The sequence below is a fragment of the Phocoena phocoena genome, chromosome 4 (genome assembly GCF_963924675.1).
Source record: "Phocoena phocoena chromosome 4, mPhoPho1.1, whole genome shotgun sequence".
Taxonomy (NCBI): domain Eukaryota; kingdom Metazoa; phylum Chordata; class Mammalia; order Artiodactyla; family Phocoenidae; genus Phocoena; species Phocoena phocoena.
In genome coordinates this window covers 63221710-63242529 of record NC_089222.1, presented here as the reverse complement: position 1 = coordinate 63242529, position 20820 = coordinate 63221710, and positions in this window count along the sequence as shown.

The following is a 20820-nucleotide window of genomic DNA, read 5'->3' as shown; positions in this document are numbered from 1 at the left end:
CAGCTGAAGCCCTGCTCACTGTAAGGCAGATCCGTGAGGCCGACACTCCTGTTTGCCCAGCATCTGTGCCAGGGTAGGCCTCGCCCTGGACAAACACAGCCTGTCTGGCGGCAGGCACAGTCTCCTTTGTTCTTGGGCCTGATAGCAGAGGCAGCCGGGCCAGCAGGTAACAGAGGGCCCGTCCTCACCGGATGTTGGCACCATGGTTCCCACGGGAATGGTTCCTGATCAAGAGGCCGACAGGCTGGAGGGCACCTGAGTACTGGCTACAACAGCCTGGGGCAGGAAGTTGACCACCTGGCAACAGAACAGACATGAAAGGAGGGCAGGTGGAGGGACAGGAACTAAAAGCCAGGCCAGATAAGGAGGGCTGGGACACCTCCATCTCTCCAGGCCTGCATGGGCAGAAGGTCCTAACCCTCTTATCTTTCCAGGCTGACGAGGTACCAAGGAACCCAGGGAGTGGGCCACAACCTTTGATCCGGAATGAAGGAAAAACGTCCAGACTGAGGTCAAGATGCCTCTCTCTGTGCCCATCATTCTTTGTCCATTTGTTTCTAGGAGGAACCTGAATATAGAAGCAAGACCTTGGGCTTTGGCATCAGAGGGACTTGAATCCAAATCCTAGCTCAGTCATTTACCAGCTGGGGAACTTATGATAAGAAGCTGAACCTTTCTGAGTCCAAGTATCTACAGGAATGAAGGTGGGACAATAATCATACCTCCCTTGCAGGGCTGTTATGATGCTCTGGCCAAAGGGTCAGGAGCACTGCAGGTGCCTAATAAATGCAGGTGCCTCATAGCAATTAACACTCAGGCCCCAGAACCAATCTTGAAACACGATCAGTTTAGGGATAATCAGAAGAACGTGTGTGAATTGAATTGGGGCTTAATACTCCCGTGGCTGTGACCAACTCCAGATTCTCTTTGAAAAAGATAATAAATATGTGTCCCTGGGTTTGCGGTTTGGGGATAGTGGCAAGAAAGACAAAACTGGGAGAAGAGGGCTTTGGGGCAGTAAGTGATGGAGGGATGAGCGCTCTTTGGGCTTCAGTTAAGAACTAGGGTGGTGGCAGGGAGACCAGTGAGGAGGGCACAGGCAAGATGTGATGGCGACAGGGCTGGGGTCATAGCACACTAGTCTGAGCAGTGGAGTGGCTGGTCATTTATGGGAAGAGAAGTAAAAACTTGGGGAAGAGCAATTTGGTTGGGAGAGAGGGGAAATAGGGACTGAGGGTGTCATTTTGGACTGGGTAGGATGGGGAGGCCTGTCAGCATGGAGCAGATGGCTGGCTTCACCACTCCCACCTCCTCCACTGACCCTCTCCATTGCCATCTAAGCAGCCTCAGTTCTGGTCTCTCTCTGTCCCTTGGAGGCACCACCTCAGGACCTTGGCACTGGCTGTTCCCTCTGTCTGGATCTCTTCTTCCAGCTGTTACAGAGCTGCCTCTCAGAATTTAGGTCTCCGCTTAAGTGTCACCTCCCTGACCACTTGGATCTCCTCCCTCCTCCCCCACACCATCACTGTCTATCCCATTGCTCTATTTTATTTTCCTTATACTATTTAGCACTAGTTGAGATTATATTAGTTAGCCATTTGTTTACACGTGCATCATCTGTCTCCCCTTCTAAAACGTTAGCTTCCTGAGAACGAGGGCTTGTCTTATTTCCCACTAAATCTGCAGGGTAAGAACCACTGCCCTGCATGAAGTAGCAATTTACTAAATGAATCAGTAAGTACAGCAAATATGTGTGATTCCTGCTGCCACGTCCTCTTCCCAAGCCTATGGCAGACGTTGTTCATCAATTATGGGCTCTTTCCTCACGTGATGCTGCAGACAGCCCTTATCAATCTCAGAGTTGGCATAGAAGTTCCACCTACCTGCCATCACTGTAGTGGACAAAGGCCCTCTGCTGGCTACCGTGTGACCTTGCATGAGTCTTTTAAAGTTCCTTGGGCTTCAGTTTCCTCATCTGATGTCTCATCCCAGAGGTAGGGGAGATTTCCACCCCTATGGGCGGGGCCTCCTGTCAAGAACTGACACCACGTGCAGACGCGCCAAATCCCCTCAGACAGGATGCTCAGTTGAGTCACAATCACTCCTGCACTTTTCTGTCTCTCTGCTTTCTCCATTTTCTCATCAGCCCCAGAAGGCAAGCCTAGAAAGGACCTTTGACACCTGGCCCAACAAAACCCTCATTTTCAGATGAGGAAACTGAGCTCAGAGAAGAAAAGTCAAGGGAGCCAGAAATCTAACAAAGCCTAGTTGTCCACACCCAGTGCTTTGGCCGCGGCCATCCCTCTCCCCTGATCCCCACCAGGCCAGGCACTCGCTGCCATCAGCACCTCCTCTCCCGGATGGGAGCCGGGCCGCAGCTTCCTTATTCTTGGGCACGTTCCCAAACTCCAGGAGGAGGGCGGCCTGGCTTCCCTCCAGGCCCTGGACAGTTGGCCGGAGAAGGATGCCCCGTGGTTTCCTGGCTCCTTCCTCCACTTCTGAGCTGCCCATTCAAGGAGGTGAGAAAGGTGCCAGCCTCCTCCTCCACAGTTGCTTTCGGAAATTGGAAATTGCCTCGGGGTGTTTGGACCAGGGCGAGGTTCTCAGCTGTTCCAAAGCCAGCTGATGCCCTGTTGGCAGCTTCTGGCCCTCATCTTCTTCTGATCCAACCTGGATCATCCTCTCCACTCTCTTGAAGCTATTCTGCAGCCAGTATCCTCCCTGACAACAGCTCAGTTCTGGCTTCCCTTGAGAAAGGGCGGAGGAGGAAATAGATGTGTTGACTAAACCTCTCTGTGATCTTAAGTGGAGGTGCTCTAAACATCTCCCAGAGAGGGAGACACCTCAGTTGCCTTTGAACCTGCCTGTGCAGAACTCTTGTTTGCAAACTGTCTTTTCTTGTGGAGAAGCTGCACTTCCTTTTCTAGGAGCTATTTGGGGAAATGTTTGCAGGAACACAGAGCCAGCTCCCTGCTCAGGAGGATAGCAAGCACCCAGAGGGATCCAGAAGTGCTAATTAAAGACCAATACCCATAGACATTTGGGGAAAGTTTCAAACACAGAAAAGACTGGGCCTTTCATGTTTAATTAGGAAAGAAGAAATATCAGGGACTAAGGGTGACTTTTAGGGAGACAGATTTTAACTTGATATTTATCATTTCAGACATTTATTGAACAGTTACTGTGTGCCAGGTGCGGGGGAACAACGGTGATCAGGGAGGTCATGGTCAGAGGAGGAGGGCACGTGTCAAGAATTCACAGGACAAGCCCAGGACAGCATGGGGCCCAGGCACAGATGGGCACCCAGTCCACCTTGTCAAGGAGAGTACCGTGACGGGGTCCAGGAAGGCTTCCCAAGGAGGCAGACATGGAGCTGAGACAGGGCTGAGGCCCGGAGAATAAAGAGGAGTTGGCCAGGAGAGGGTGACACAGGGGAAAAGTCTGAGCAGCAGGGGTTCTCAGCTTGGACACTTTGGAGTCACCTGGGCAGTTTTTAGAAATGAAGGCTACCCACTCCCAGGGATCCCCGGCTGGGGGCAGGGTCTGGCACTGATGTGTTTTAAAAGCTCCCCAGATGGGTCTAATGTCAGGGGAAGGTAGGGAGAAACACCAGATCATAAAGCATGTTTTGGGGGTGGGGTCAGCAGTGGCCACGTTGCAGAGGACTTCACCAGCCATGTGAAGGAGTTTGGAGTTCAGCCCGAGGGAGACAGGAAGCCCCTGATAGGTTTTAAGGTTTCAAGCAGAGAAGTCAATCAGTCATATTTGTTTTTTAAAAGAATGCCTTTCAGTCTTGCATTTCCCTTCTTCCTCCCAAACCTCCACCTGATGTGGAAGGATCCCTAGAGAGGCCCACTCAGGACCTCTCTCAGTGGGACCCCCTGGGGGCTCTCCTTTCCTCTGCAGAGCTCAGGCCTTTGCCAGGTCCTGCCTCGGGTCCCTGGGCAGTACAGGTCCTTTGTACCTGCCCCAGGTGGGGAGGGGTCATTGGAATGTCCAGTCCTTTCTCCCCGATTATCCCTGCTCTCCAGCACCTGCCCTGATACTGGCTCTAACCAATTTCACCCCAGGCTTCTTTCCCAGCCCAGCCGGAAATGGTACTTGATCTGCCCCAGAGTTCCACAGGCAGAGGAACAGGTGAGGGATTTTCTTCTCCCTGTTTGCCGAAGCTACCATTCTGGGGTCAGACCTAACAGCTTTTTCCTTCTGGGAGTGTATTTTGCCAGGCCCGTCTGGGTTCCTGCTGCTACTGTCAGAATCCGCACCACACCTCCTGCTCCCAGCTGAAGGGAGAATAGCACGGCGAAAGAGCAAGGGCTTTGGAGTCCATCAGACCTGGGTTACGAACCTGACCACACCTTTCATCAGCTTTGTGACCCGAGCAAGTCGCTTCATCTCTCCGAATCTCCATTTCCATATTTCTAAAATAATGACACCAACCTCTTAGGACAGTTGGGAGCATTAAATGGGAGAAACATGTAAAAGCCTGAATGGAGTACCCAGCACACAGTAGGTCATCAATAAATGGTAGTGCCATTTACCATTATAAGTTAATGTTAATCATTATTATTGCTAGTGCTGGGCGCTCTGCTAAATGACAGAGTTTCTTTGAACAAAAGTTGTAGAATAAGGGGAAGACATGATATCAGCTCGTAGCGTTGCTGTGACATGTAGCATGCAGGCAGTTTGAGAGAATTTTTTCAGATCTGGAGGCTAGTCGTGGGCCAAGAAAATGCTGACTACCTAATAGGCCCTTCAGACCTTTGGACTCCTGCTCCGTTCTGGAGGTTTCCACTGCTACTTGCTGGCAGACCGGCAGGAGCCTTTCCAAATGCATCAGGATGAAGCCCGGGACTGTGGTAACGTCACCATCGTCTGGCACAACGTGTGTGGACTGTGCCCACGAGAGCACAGCCCAGGGTTTGCATTGTATTCGAAGCTCCAAGACAGATCCTCCCAGGGACAGATCGTCATAAACGGCTGGAGGGCAGAAGCCAGCTCTGGTCTGTGCATGTCTGCCTTCCTTCTTTCCTTCTTTCAACTGATTAAATGAGGTAAGTGGTCTAGTAGATGGCCAAGTCTTGCCCTCCCATCACCCCACTTTCCACAAAGTTTCCAAGGCAGTGAGGATAAAAACACGTGAGAAACCAACTTGCCTCTTTATTATTAGCTGGGTTAGTGCATGACTGTCCCAAAGCGGGTGTCTCTTTGAGCCGGTGGGGCACCTTCTCAGCCTCACAGCCCAGACCAGGGCCTTACCAGGGGCACTGGCCTAAAGGAGGAGCCCTCCCAAGTGCCCTGTACTCGTGTGGAAAGACAGGAGAGGAGAAGAGGCCAGCTCCCAAGAGAGCACAGGCGGTCACAGATTCAGGAGCCCAGGTAAAGGAAGGGGAAGAAGAGTCACAGGAATGTGGGTGCGTTTTAATACCCTGTGACCCTGTCCCTATCTGAGCCTTGGAATCTGACCAAGTAAATGAGCATCCCTGGAAAAGGGAGGGGAGTTTCTCCACCTCCTACAGGGATACAACAATAAGCAAGACAGGCATGGTTCCTGCCTTCATGGAACCTCAGGTCTAGCAGGGAAGATATTTACTGACCTCGTTAAGTTATTACAATGTAGTAAGTGCTGAGGTGTCATAAAGCTCGCTCCAGAGGCCAGGCCAGGCTATGCTCAGGAAACGCTGCAGACACTGAAACGTTAAGATTGACTTACAGGCCGGGTGAGGCAAGGTGGGAAGAGGGGGGCAGGGCAGGAAGAGGCAGAAGGAACCACAGTGATGCGCAGTAATGAATGAGATCGCTTCCCTGATGTTTTCTCACGAAATCCAGGCCCTGGAGAGTATTCTGAACAACCCTTAGATGCTGTGATCCCCAGGCTTGCCTTTCTGCTCCTCAGGCCTTTGTGAGTCTCATGCTACACAGTGCCCTCGGGGACACCAGCTATGCCTGTGGCTCTTTCCCATGCTCCAGACCCCATCTCTCCACTGGCTCCTGGACATCTCCATCTGGGTGTCCTTCAGGCTCCTCAAATACAACATGTCCAAAGTTATCCTCATCTCCCTTCTACCCCCAATCCCACCACCTCCTCCTCTGGGTTCTGCTCCTCCGGGAAGGACAGTCCCATCCACCAAGTGCCCGCATAGGAACCCTGAGCGTCTGCACAGACTCCTTCTTTCTGTCCTACATCCCACTTGTTATCAACCATGACAGGTTTTAGCTACTTAACCTTCCTTTTCCTGCTCTCCAGTCATTCATGTCCTCCTGTTCATCTCAGCTCCTGCCTTGGTATAAGTTAGTTCTTCCTCTCCTGCCTGTTTGATTGCAATTAGCTTCTAACTGGTCTGCAAACTCTTAACCACTATGTTATTCTGTTAAATTACTATTTGTGGTCAAGTGAGGTATCCCCGCAGTCCCCCTTCCCTGGCATAGAGGTTAAGACTATGGGCTCTGCAGTCAGGCAGGTTAGGTTTAAGTCCTGTCACTCACTGTCAGTGTGACCTTGATCAAGCCGTTTAACCTCTCTAAGCCTCAGTTTCCTCACGTGGAAAATGGAGATAATAACAGCCTCTAGGTGGTACACAGCTGCTGTTTTTGTCCGCCCCCAATACACTTCTCTCCTTCTCACCCTTCCTTTGGATGACAAACCCTTCCTCAACTCCACATGACAGGGCTGCCAATCACAGAGTCTGATCCCAGAGCTGGGCACCGGCCCAGGTCAGGCCAGTCAGAGCCTTGCCCTGGGAACTGGACTCTTGAGAGAAGTCACAGGGACTGAAGGTAGATGATGCTGAGCCAGTCCACACATAACCATGGCAAGCCCTGGTCCTGTCCCAGCCCACCCCAAAGCCTGGCTGTTCATGGTTTCCTTCAGTTCTGTGAACTCTCTCTCTCTCTTTCTCTCTCTCCCCCCACCCCTCTCCCCACACCCCTACCTCCTCTCTCCCTCTCTCTTTCTTTGCTTACCTTAGGGCCTGTTTCTGACTCTAAATCCTGAAATCTGCATCATAGCACTGTTGCCAGAGTGAAATGGAGCCGTGCCTGTCAAGCACATTTCCAAGAATGTTAGCTGTTGGGAGGATGACCCCACCCCCATCGTCCTGGAACCAAAGCCTGCTGGGAGGGGAGGCTCAGTGGAGGCCATTCAGTGGATATGGGCGTCCAGTAGAGGGCGAGCCACGGGAGGGCAGGGATGTGTCCTGTTTGCTGACCACTGACCACTCCCACCCCCACCAGGCCTGCACGGTGGCTGGTACGAAGCAGACCCTCAATAAACATCTGCTTACTGTTGCTCTGATGCTCTGATGTCCAGAGCCCGCACATATAACAACCTGCTGTTCTTGCAGAGCAGATGGTCCTTGTAAAACGTGGCTGGGCCTACGCTCCCTGGCTGTGGTTATTAGAGGTGCAAGTGTCATTCCTCCTACAAGAACGGCCCTCCAACTCTGAATCTCTCTTCCTAGGAATTCCTCAAGCCTTGACGCTGTTGCTCTAGATGTCTGTTATCTCTGTCTCTTGGGATCACCTCACCTACCCCCTCTTTGGAGAACTGCTTCTTCCCCACGGCAATCACAAGATTCTAGTGGGCTCTCCAGTCAGAGGACCCTGCCCCATGGCCTCAGGGGTGGTCAAGGAACTAGGGGAAGACCATGGAGTTGCCTTCCTTTCCCAAAGCTGAAATGCTGTGATTTAGGGCTTGCTGGTGACCATCCTCCCCAAACATGGAAACATTCTGTTTGCATAACAGAAGATGAGAGAGACAAGAAATGAAGAAAGCAAAAAGAGACTTGACAATATCATTTGAGTTCCTCTATCCAGTCAGCTTCCGGGATTAACCCCCTTTCGGTGAAGGACTGACTCATTTCTTCAGTTAACAAACTTGTGTTCAGCACCTAGTGCATAAAGGGGAATACAGAAATAAATGAGATACTGTCACTGTCCTTGGGGGAATAAGTGTACTGTGACAGGAACGCGCATGTGTGTGTACACACACACACACACACACTCATCATGGATCACGGGGCAGGCACCAAGCAAGAGGGTACACTATTATCTGGGCCTAGGTCGGGGTGAGGGCAGCTCAGTAAAGACTTTGCGGAGGTGGTGACCCCCAGAGGCATCTTGGAACGCCACTGGTAGGTGTCACCCTCAGTGGGTCTACCCTTTAAATTAAGAGGCTCGGCCGCTGCGGCTGCTCAGTTGGAAATCCCATGTGGATTTATTTCTAAGGATAAGCCTTTGTCCTATGAGCATACTGCTGAGCTGGTGGCCTTTACCTGGGAGGCGGCCCCATGCTGGAAGGGAACCCCTGAATGCTGGTGCCCTGAGCTGTCTCCCACCACAGATCTCCCATTGTGACCTGTCATTTCCTCCGGAAGTTTTAATGCTGGAAGGCTGCCCTGACCTACCTCTTCAGGTTGATCAAATGGCCCAATTATCCATCTAGGATCCCAGCTTGTCTTGAACTGAATGGACGGGAGTGAGGGGGCTCTCTAGAAAAGAAAGCACCAGAGGGAGTTCAGCCATCCACAAGCTGTTAGCTGGAGCCGGCTGTCCACAAAAGATCTCTTTGTAATTCCAGGAGGTGTTGTCACAAGAGCTTGGCCACAACTCACGCAGCACATCCAGGAACTGTTTTTGTGAAAAGGCTGGCAGGGAGCACTGTCTGGTGGCTTGGAATGGATTCTGATCTTGAGGAGACTGGGAGGGAAGCACCCGCCAGGCTGCCCGGCACCACCTGCCCCTGGAGCTGGCCATGGGCAGTGACCAAGAAGCACGGCCAGGCCTCCTCACTGAGAGCACCAGACCTCCTCAGGGGAAGGGCTTCTGGGCTGTGGTCAGCTCCCTCTCTGAAAGTTTCCGAAGGCTCCTACCTCCATCTTAAATCTTGCTTTGGCAGCAACAGTGGATTCTCGACACCTGGGCTCTTGGGCCCTCCATCATCTCTACATTGACCCCAGCAGAGTATCAGAAATCTGAATACTTTGGATAGGAAGCTGATCTGAATTGTCACTCATAGCTACAGTGACCGTATAATTTATCTTTCAGACCTAAGCACTTTGAAGAGTCAAAGGAGGTGCTCTTAATAATTTCTCTGGGACAACTGGCATGAACTGGGATCACCGCAGGCAAACCCAGAAGTTTGGGCTCCCTATTTATTGCCTCAAACCAAGGTCAAGACAAAAGGATGGTGCCTTGAAGCAGATTGCTGGTGGAGAAGGCCGACAGGCCCGTCCAAGTTCCCAGCGCGCTCCACATCTCTCACTCCATGTCTCTTAGCAGGATGTTCTTTCTGAATTAATAACGGCACAGCTTGCCTTAGCGATCTCCATCCAGACTTTGCTGAGGACTTAAGAGCCAAGAACATGGTCTAGATGCATTCCCTGTGTAACTGTTCTTCTGTCGTTTTCATCACAAAAGGCTATTCGGCACAGAATAGGAAGGTAGGCTTGTACATGTGAGATCTGGCTCCACCAAGTGTGGGTGAGGGCATAGGGCAAAGGGCACACAGCTGGCATGTAGACTACACAGGAATTTGAAGTGCACAATGCCCTGAGCCCTGTAACTCCACTTCTGGATGTACACCCACCCTTGTGAAACTCTCATGTGTGTGTACAAGGACACCCATACAAAAATGTCTGTGGCAGCACTGTCTATAATAGCAGAAAATTGAGAGCAACCTAAGGGTACCTCAACAGAATCATGGCTTTTAAAAAGTGATGATACTCCAAAATATACAAGCAGCTCATGCAGTTCCATATCAAAAAAACAAACAACCTAATCCAAAAATGGGCAGAAGATATAAATAGACATTTCTCCAAAGAAGATATACAGATTGCCAACAAACACATGAAAGGATGCTCAACATCACTAATCATTAGAGAAATGCAAATCAAAACTACAACGAGATATCATCTCACACCAGTCAGAATGGCCATAATCAAAAAATCTATAAACAATAAAGGATGGAGAGGGTGTGGAGAAAAGGGAACACTCTTGCACTGCTGGTGGGAATGTAAATTGATACAGCCACTATGGAGAACAGTATGGAGGTCCCTTAAAAAACTAAAAATAGAATTACCATATGACCCAGCAATCCCACTACTGGGCATACACCCAGAGAAAACCATAATTCAAAAAGACACATGCACCCCAATGTTCATTGCAGCACTATTTACAATAGCCAGGACATGGAAGCAACCTAAGTGTCCATCGACACATGAATGGATAAAGAAGATGTGGCACATATATACAATGGAACATTACTCAGCCATAAAAAGAAACGAAATTGAGTTATTTGTAGTGAGGTGGATGGACCTAGAGTCTGTCATACAGAGTGAAGTAAGTCAGAAAGAGGAAAACAAATACCAAATGGTAACACATATATATGGAAGCTAAAAAAAAAAAGTTTCTAATGAACCTAGGGGCAGGACAGGAATAAAGACGCAGAGGTAGAGAATAGACTTGAGGACACAGGGAGGGGGAACGGTAAGCTGGGATGAATTGAAAGAGTAGCATTGACATATATACACTACCAAATGTAAAACAGATAGCTAGTGGGAAGCAGCAGCATAGCACAGGGAGATCAGCTCGGTGCTTTGTGACCACCTAGAGGGGTGGGATAGGGAGGGTGGGAGGGAGACACAAGAGGGAGGGGATATGGGGATATATGTATATGTATAGCTGATTCACTTTGTTATACAGCAGAAACTAACACAACATTGTAAAGCAATTATATTCCAATAAAGACATTTTTTTAAAAAAGTGATGATAAAACCAATTGAAGAATGGGCAGAGGATCTGAATAGACATTTTTCCAAAGCAGACATACAGATGGCCAACAGGCATATGAAAAAGTGCACAGCCATTTGCAACAACACGGATAGACTTGGAGGGTAATATGCTAATTGAAGTAAGTCAGACAGAGAAAGACAAATACTGTATGATCTCACCTATATGTGGAATCTAAAATATAAAACAAACTAGTGAAGATAACAAACAAGAAACAGACTTACAGATAAAGAGAACAAACCAGTGGTTACCACTGGGGAGAGGGAAAGGGGGAGGATCACATTAGGAGTAGGGGATTGAGAAGTATAAACTACTATGTATAAAATAAATAAGCTACAAGGACATATTGTACAGCACAGGGAATATAGTCAATATTTTATAATAACGATAAATGGAGTATAACCTTTAAAAATTGTGAATTACTATGTTGTACACCTGAAAGATATATAATATTGTATATCAAATATACCTCAATAAAAAAAAATTTTTTTTTAACTTTATTTTTGGCTGCGTTGGGTCTTTGTTGCTGCGCCCGGGCTTTCTCTAGTTGCAGAGAGCGGGGACTGCTCTTCGTTGTAGTGTGCGGGTTTCTTATTGCAGTGGCTTCTCTTGTTGCAGAGCACAGGCTCTAGGCGCGCGGGCTTCAGTAGTTGTGGCACTCAGGCTCAGTAGTTGTGGCTCGCAGGCTCTAGAGTTCAGGCTCAGTAGTTGTGGCGCACGGGCTTAGTTGCTCCACGGCATGTGGTATCTTCCTGGACCAGGGCTCGAACCCGTGTCCCCTGCACTGGCAGGCGGATTCCTAACCACAGCACCACCAGGGAAGCCCTCGATAAAAAAAAACTATTAATGCACTATGTACAAGGTGCAATAAAGTGAAGCTCAATAAAACGAGGTATGCCTGTACCTTTAAAAAAAATAAAAAGAAAAGTTGTTCAAGACTTCCCTGGTGGAACAGGCTACTGAGCCTGCGTGCCACAACTACTGAAGCCCGTGCGCCTAAAGCCCATGCTCCACAATAAGAGAAGCCACCGCAATGAGAAGCCTGGGCACCGCAACAAAGAGTAAGGCCCTCTCGCTGCAACTAGAGAAAGCTCGGGCGCAGCAACAAAGACCCAACGCAGCCAAAATATAAATAAATTAATTAATTTTTTAAAAAAGGTGTTCAGCATCACTAATCATCAGGGAAATGCAAATCAACATCATAATGAGATCATTACTTCACACCTGTTAGAATGGCTATTATCAAAAAGAGATAACAAAAATGCAGGTGAGGGTGTGGAGAAAAAGGGAACCCTCGGTCACTGCTGGTGGGAATGTAAATTAGTGCGGCCACTATGGAAAACAGTATGGAGAGTCCTCAAAAAGCTAAAATTAGAGCTACCATATGACCCAGCAAATCATATCATTCTGGGTATTTATCCAAAGGAAACGAAATCACAAATCTCAAAAAGACACCTACACACCCCATGTTCAGGACAGCACTATCTACGATACCCAAGACATGGAAGCAATCCACTGACAGATGAACGGATAAAGACAATGCGATAAATATACACAATGGAATATTACTCAGCCACAAAGAAGGAAATCCTGCCATTTGCGACAACATGGATGGACCATGAAGACATTATGCTAAGTGAAATAAGTCAGACAGAGAAAGACAAATACTGTGTGATCTCACTTATATGGGAAATCTTTAAAAAAAAAATTAATTCATAGATACAGAAAGCAGACTGGTGGTTGCCAGAGGCGGGAGGTGAGGGGGTGTGCAAATGGGTGAAGGCGGTCAAAAAGCACAAACTTCCAGTTATCAGGTAAGTCCTGGGGATGGAACGTACAGCCTGATGACTATAGCTAACAACACTGAATTATAGATTTGAAAGTTGCTCAAAGAGTAGGTATTAAAAGTTTTCATCACAGGAAAAAAAATTGTAATTATGTGTGGTGACAGACGTTACTTAGACTTAATTGTGGTGATCATTTCACAATATGTATAAATATCAAATCATTATGTTGTACACCTGAAACATACAATGTTATATGTCAATTATATCTCAATTTTCAAAAATACATAAATAAAAAATTTTAAGTGATGATAAAACATTAATTAGAGATATATGTATCAACATGGATAAATGTCAAGAACAATTTTGAGAGAAAAACACCCAACTGCAAGAGGATTTCATTGCTATGACACTGTCTTTATATACCTTTACCATACACTGACATGTATGGTAAAGGTATATAAAGATGCATGAAAATGATAAACACCAAATTCAGGAGAGTGGTTGTAGGGGAGAGAGGTAAGGCATTCAGGAGGGGAATACAGAGGCTTCGACTGTGTCCGTAACATTTTATTTCTTAAGCTGGATGGTGAATAAGGCAGACTCTTTCGGGTTTTGCCTGAGACAGGTCTGCATTCTAATTCAGTCCAGTATTTAACTTCAGGTACCTTAGACACACTACTTAACCCAGTGCACCCATTTCTTTCTCTGTAATGGAGGTACTCCTGGTACCCACCTAATAGGGTGGCAGTGAAAATCCTTCCACAATGTTTTGTAAGGATTTACCGTGGTCCCTACGTGAAGGCGCCATCTTGGCTCCTTCTGCATTGCACCTGGCAGCAGATGCTCCAGAAATGACAACAGGGTTGCGTGGCCTGGGGTGCAGCCGGGCCTGTGTGATGCGGCCATTTGCAAAGAGCCCTGCCCCCAGCCTGGTGTTCTCTGGCCAGGTATGCTGCTCAAGAAATCTCTCCTTGTCTCCTTCTCTCTCCCTCCCTCCTTCCTGTTCTTCCTCCTGATCATTCCCAGGACCACAGAGGTAGATGCCACAGGCACAGCTATCAAGAGGCAACACCAGGATCCTAATCCAAGTGTCTCAAAGATGAAACTCTTCCCAACTAAACCAGGGGTCCACAACCTCATTCACCTTAGAACCTCCGAGGATCTTTAAAAACCTGCCAAGCCTGGGCCCCACCCGTGGAATCTCCAGATATCACAACTACATGGTTCCCTGGGTGATGCCGATGCCCAGCCAGGGTTGAGGTCTGACACACTCCAGTTCCTGTGTGCTCTGCCCCTCACTTACCCACCCCCCTTCCCCAGTCCAAGTATCATCCTTAAGGGACTATAGCTGCTAGCCAGCCCAGATCCCCCTGGTCTGTGAGCTTCCTGACTGCACAGTTTGCACTTTGCATCTTTATGCCCCAAACACACCATCTCCAGCATACTTTTGGAAGAGTGCTGAGAACTCTGCAAGGAGGAAGAACTGGGGCCGAGAAGAGGAAGTTTTGGGGAGGCAGACAGACTTGGCCTGCCCAACATCTCAAGTGTTGACCGACAGAAAGGGCTGCCCATCAGCTACTGCGCTCTTCCCTGGAGGAAGTGTTCCAGAAGAACCAGAGGCTAACACTTCTTAAACAGCTACTGCCTATGTTCAGATTCTATTTATCTTGCCACCACCAGTAAAGAGGGAATTTCTTCTCACATTTCTTATTCCTAGAGATACAGAATTCTGGTGCGGGAAGGCAGCAGGAGATTACCCGCTCCAGCCCCCAGGCAACCTCGCACAGAGATCTTCTCAGGAGCAGCTCTGCACTGTCCACAGCAGGACCTTACCCCTTATTGGGAGGACAACCTGAACAGCTTTGATTATTAGAAAATTCCTCCCTTCCTTGGGTCAAAGTTCAAGCTCTGCAACTCCTATCATTTGGTCTTGGGCCCACCCTCTGGGGTGACATCTTACTACACAATGCATCTCTGTAGGCCACAGGAAAGAGTTTGGATTTTATTTCAAGGGAACGCGGGCCTCTCACTGTTGTGGCCTCTCCCGTTGCGGAGCACAGGCTCCGGATGCACAGGCTCAGCGGCCATGGTTCACGGGCCCAGCTGCTTCACGGCATGTGGGATCTTCCCGGACCGGGACATGAACCCATATCCCCTGCATCGGCAGGCGGACTCTCAACCACTGCGCCACCAGGGAAGGCCAAATGAAGTATTCTTAAACAGGGGCATGACAACGTGATCTGGTTTATGATTTTAAAAGAACATTCTGGGGCTTCCCTGGTGGCGCAGTGGTTAAGAACCCGCCTGCCAATGCAGGGGACACGAGTTCAAACTCTGGTGCCGGAAGATCCCACAAGCCATGGAGCAACTAAGCCCATGTGCCACAACTGCTGAGCCTGTGCTCTAAAGCTTGTGAGCCGCAACTACTGAGCCTGTGTCCTAAAGCCTGCAAGGCACGACTACTGAAGCCCGTGCGCCTAGAGCCCATGCTCCGCAACAAGAGAAACCATCTCAATGAGAAGCCTGTGCACCTCCGCAAAGAGTGGCCCCTACTCGCCCCAACTAGAGAAAGCCCGCGTGCAGCAGCAAAGACCCAATGCAGCCAAAAATAAAAAAGATAAAAAAGGAACATTCTGGTGCTACATGGAGTCTGGATTGTAGGGGAGGAAGAGTAGAACCCAGAGGGTGGGCTGGGAGGCTACTTGGATAACTCAAACCAGAGATGATGGTGGCTTGGGCAATGGTCTGGCAGTGAGAATGAATTTGGGATGTGTTTTGGATCTAGAACCAACAAGACTTGCTGATGGATTAGATGTGAGTGTGCAAGCATTAGCCTGATACAAGAGAATTTTTATCTCTATGTGCCATCTTGTCTTAGGTACCCTTTTTAAATTAACAGAATCAAGGCATCAATTGAGTCATTTCTGCCTGAGAAGAGAAAGAGAAGAGAGGGATGGGGAGAAACTGTGTGGTCTGGCTTTCCCCTACTACCCTGCCCACAGGCTCTCATCTAGTTGGCTGACTTCAACCCTCTCCCAAGTATGACCCCAGCCTTGCCCCCGCACAGCCTCAGCTCCTACTGAGCCTTGCTCTCTGCAAGGCAGAGGAATGACCAACAGCAATGGAGGCCAAGCCCAGCTGGATTCCCAGGACTGACTTCTGAGCTTTACAGCTCAAGGACTATAATTTAAGAAGTTCAGAGAGAACCCACTAGAGGGCACTGCAGCACTACCCAGAAAAGACCATCCCATGACAGCTTTTTTTTCTTTTCTATTCAGTTAGGGAAAAAGTACTACAGAATTGAGCACCCATTTAGCCAAGGCCCTAGGTTAGACGCTTAGATACAAATATCAGGGCACAGGTGCTGTCTGCAGTCAAGTTGGAAGAGCAGGGAGGGGCTCAGAGCCCTCAGAGGTGGGTGGTGGTGGCGCCCAAGGTGAACCCAAGTCTGTGGTTCTTTCCTGCTCCTGGGGACTTAACTGTAGGACACACATATATACATACAATACATAAACGGCACACACACATACATACAAACAACACACTTATGCACACACCACACAAACCACATACATACACGCTGCAGTCCTGGACTTCGGGCACCTGTGAGACCCCAGGCTGCAGAGCAGGTAGGCTGGAGACCCTGAAAAGAATGGAGCAGAGCAGTGGCGGGTTTACAACCTGAGAGAACAACCCCACAGCCCCCAGATGATCCACACATCATTAGAGTCACTGTAAACGAGCCTATTAAAACGCACAGACGTTAACCACAGGTGACCCAAGGGTTCCATGAACTCATTGACGCCCACTAACACATTAGCATACGTTTACTGAGCACTGGGGTTGGGGTGGATCTTGTGTCAGAGGGTCACAGCGAAGGACGCTAGCCAGCCCTTAAGGAGTGCTGACTGCGCAGACGCCACTCCGGGGCCTGTGTGTTTTCTCTCTCTTAAGGCTCACAGCGCCACGGTGGGCTCTGACTTTATCCCCAGTTTACAGAGGGGGACACTGAGGCTCTGAGAAGTGAGGTGGCTTGCCCAGGATCGCAGGGCTATATAGGTAGAGGAGCTGTGATCCTACTTCTGCCCTACAGGAAGCCACAGCTCGTTGGGAGATGTATACATAAAAATATCCAAAACAACACACAATGGGCCGGCAAAGAGCAACTTCATTTTCTTTCTCTTTTTCTAAGAACTTAACACGTTTAGCTTGCAGAGCCTCACCTGAGAAGGAAAGGGAAGCCCCTCCCCGGGGGCCCCACTCTAGTGTCTGCAAGTGGCCCTGTGTTACCCGACATGCAAGCAGCTCTGTCACCTGAGCCATATGACCCAGCCGACGTCACGGTGCTGAAGGTTTCAGTGGTGGGAAAGGTGCCTTGTGGGGTTGGTGATAAGCTCCAGTGGGATACACAGTGAGACCCCTGGCTTCACTAGCAAGGCCGTGTTCTCTGCAGCAAAGAATTCTGCTTCCACCAACAAAACAAGGCAAACATCTACGGGGCTTGCAGAACTGCCAGAACTGCCCATTGCGAACTGGGTCTTGTCAGACCTTCCAAGTTTTAAGATCCAGCAGGCCCAGCATTGGTTCATTGTAAGGTAGAAATGGCACAGCCAGGGCTGAGCATGGGCAGGACCAAGAGGAACAGGCCAGCTGCACGGCCCCTGCCACTGTGGTCCCAGTGCCCCTTCTTCAGCTCACGCCCAGAAGGGATTCCTGTCCAACCAGCCAGAGGAGGAAGAAAAAGCCCGAGTTTGGGTTACAGATGGGCCAGCTTTCTACACACGTGTGAACTGAAAATGAGAGCTGCACTACAGCCTCCTCAGGGGTGGCCTTGAAAAAACAGGGAGGAAGCCCTCCAGTATATAGGCAGAGTTTCAGATGGTGCATCTCATCTTTCCTCTTTGTGTGGAAAAAGAAGAGTCCTGAAGACAAAATATGTACAATGTCCAGGCAGTGGCTGATGGCTTGGCTGACTGGTCAGGGAACTGGAAGGAAAAATATTGGAGGATGAGGACCAGGACTGGGCAGAGGATGTGAGTAGATGTATGGGAGCAGGTACCAGTGTGCAGATCTCGGTAACACATGGTAATACCCATCAGAGAGCATCTAACATTGGAGAGGCATAGAACAACCAAGTAGATGAAATGACCCAGTCAACAGACATCAACCAGCCTCTGTCATTGGACACCCCAGCACCAGCATGATAGGCACAGTGGAGATATGGAAGTTACACATGGACCCAACAGCTGGATTCCCCTTACCACACTCCATCTATGTGCACCTAGGTACTTCCTGCCCTGAACACCAACGTTCCAGGATACCCGTGAAATCAGAGCGGTTCCTAAGAGTCACCACCAGGAGGCACTAGTTGAACAGTTACAAACTTCGGTGGCAAACGACCCACCAAATGTGGAGAAACCCAACGTCGGCAGGACCAAGTGTTTCTCTTTTCCTAGGTACAGAGAATGGAGCCATGGAAACTCTGGGAATTGGGAAGACACGGACAGAAAATCAACCTCTACCCGGACTCAGTCTCCCCACAGTTGGATCTGTGGTCTTAAGCAAGAGCCTCAGGCTTTCTCTGTGACTCTGTTTCCATCTAAGGGTGGGAGAATGAGGTAGGCTTAGTCATCACTCTTAAAGCTTTGATCAAGTACCTTCACTTGTGCAGCCAGTGGTGCACTGGAACCAGAGCGCATCAGAGACCCTTGTTAAATGTTCAGAGCGCAGAACCCTGCATGCAGGCAAAGGTGCAGTTCTCCACCCTCACCTCAGGCGGGCCTCAGCACTGCCCAGCAGCCTGATTACAATCCTCCAACCCAGTGGCCTTCAACCTGGCTGCACAACCGCATCTCCTGGGCAGCTTCTCAGCGATGCCAGGCCCAGCTCACCCCAGGCTAAGTGTGGGGCCCTTGGCAGCACAGAGACTCCCAGGTGATACTGATGCAGGTCAAGGACCCCATCCTTCCACCACTGAGGGGAAGAGCCGAAGATCCCGTCTCCTCTGGATACCCCCTTGTCAGCACAGAGGAGGGGCTATGTGACTGAAGAGAGGGAGAAACAAGTTTATCCAACGTCTTTCTTCATGAAGCATCAGAGCAGTTGACACAGAGGGAAACTGAGGCACTGAGCGCCCCCATCTCCCCCTGCCTAGGACACACAGAGGTTCACAGATCAAGCCATGGTAGTCCTGGGGTGTAGCCTCAGGCCCTTGTCATAGCAGAAGCCACGTGGTTTAAAAGGCCCAGGTCACCCTGTACACCTTAAACTTATACAGCAATGCATGTCAATCACTTCTTAATAAAACAGGTAAAAACTAATAAAGGGCCCTGGGATCAAGGCTAGGCTCTGCCTTCTCTCTAACCATGAGCTGTGGGACCTTAAGTCAATTAACTCCTCTGATCCTCTATTTCTTCATCTATAAAATGAAGATAAATACCCACTTCTTCAAAACAACTTCAAGATTGTTTTGAAGTTTGAATTAAAACCATCTATATATGGATGTTCTGACAACCTTAAAACACTAATACAATACAGTATGTTCTTTTTAAAAACTTTAAATTTTACTTATTTTTTAAAAAACAAGAAATAGATGTATATGGAAAAAATTCAAAAAAATAAATGGACCTCCCTCCCTTGTCCCCGGTAACCATTTCCTCTTCTGGGAGGCAGTTCCTCGGGTGGAAACTAATGTATTCCTAACAGGAGTTCTGCTGTGCCAGGCAATTCCCTGTACAGACCACGAGGCTCCCAAATGTGCCAGATTCAGGCTTCCATAATGTTGTGGAGCACTTAATACATGCCAGGCTCTTGCACACATACCCTCTCTTTTAATTATCAAAACCAAAACAGAACAAGAAAACCTATAAGGTAGCATTAAGACTCCTGCTTTTCAGATATAGAAACTGTGGTTAAGCAGTTTGGCTAAGGTCACTCAACAAGATAGTCATAGTACCAGGACTCAAATCCAGGTCCTGTAACTCGCACGCCTTAACCACTGATCCACGGCCACCCCAGAAATCCACCCACATGCCTGCCGTTCCCCGCCCACAAGCGCAATCCCAGCTTGCTGAGTCTCCGCAGGTCCCTAGTCAGCCAGGTCTCCACTGCGCATGGGTGTTTTCACGTCATTTACGCTTTTAGTGAATACGGTGCCCGTAAGAAAGCCAGCATCCGTACGTCTTTCCTTTCTAAGGAGACTGCGCTCCCTGAGGAAGGCAGCAGGTGTGGTAACTCCCGTGGGCCTTTGCACCCAAGCCAGTGCAGCCGCAAGACCAGATGCATCAGCGGTATTGGCTGGGACCAAGGCCTCTTACTACACATACACCCACACACCCCACTGCACAATCATTCTGATCTTGTTTTCCCTGGAATCTCCTCCCCTGCCCTAGAGGAGGTTGCCACATCCGGGTGGGGACACCGGAAGCCATGCGTCCCGAATGTAGGACGTGATCCAAACTGCATCCAGTGTCTGGCTATCCTCAACTCCATGCTGTGCCCACAGGAGCGCCAGAGAGAAATCCCTGGGACCTGTCTTCCCATCAGTCCCTTGAGAGCAAGCGCTCAGCTTCCTATGGTATCTGAGACTGAAGGACAGTCATCAGGGGACAGACAGCCCCTGTGACACATCCCTGTTCCACACGAGGAAAGGGAGCCTTGGGATAAGTGTTGGGATCTAGGAAGGAATTTCTCATTTAAACAGATGGGGCCTGTTGAAAGCCAGCCTCTCCCTTCTGAGAAGTTCAAGAAGGTTCCCAAGGGTGTGGCTTGAATGACAGGGAAGGACTGAGACAGGCAGGGAGGGTTGGGCCTGGGAGGGGCTGGGAGAGTCTGTGGGAGAGGGTGAAGGAAGAGAAGGAAGGGGAGAGGGTTCCCCAGACACCTGGTGGGAGAGCTTTGAAACAGAGAAAGAGCAATTGACGGAATAGAAACTACAACGGACTTCCCGGTGGGTCGGTGGGTCGCCCCTTCTTGGAAGGTCATCAATCAGTCAACATTACATAGCCCATCCCTCCCACTCGCTTTCAAGAGAGGTTAGATTTTCACCAGACTAGTTAACTTTCCATCCTATTCCATATTTGTACCTGAGAAACTAAGAGTATTTTAGGATTTTGGAATTATCTACCCGAGTGGAATTCTCACTCTACCCTCAACCCTGTCAATCAAAAAATCCAAAAAGAGATAAACTGTGTTAATGAGGTTTCATAAGCTATTTTGTTGGGGACGGTTTTCTGCTTTTAAAAGT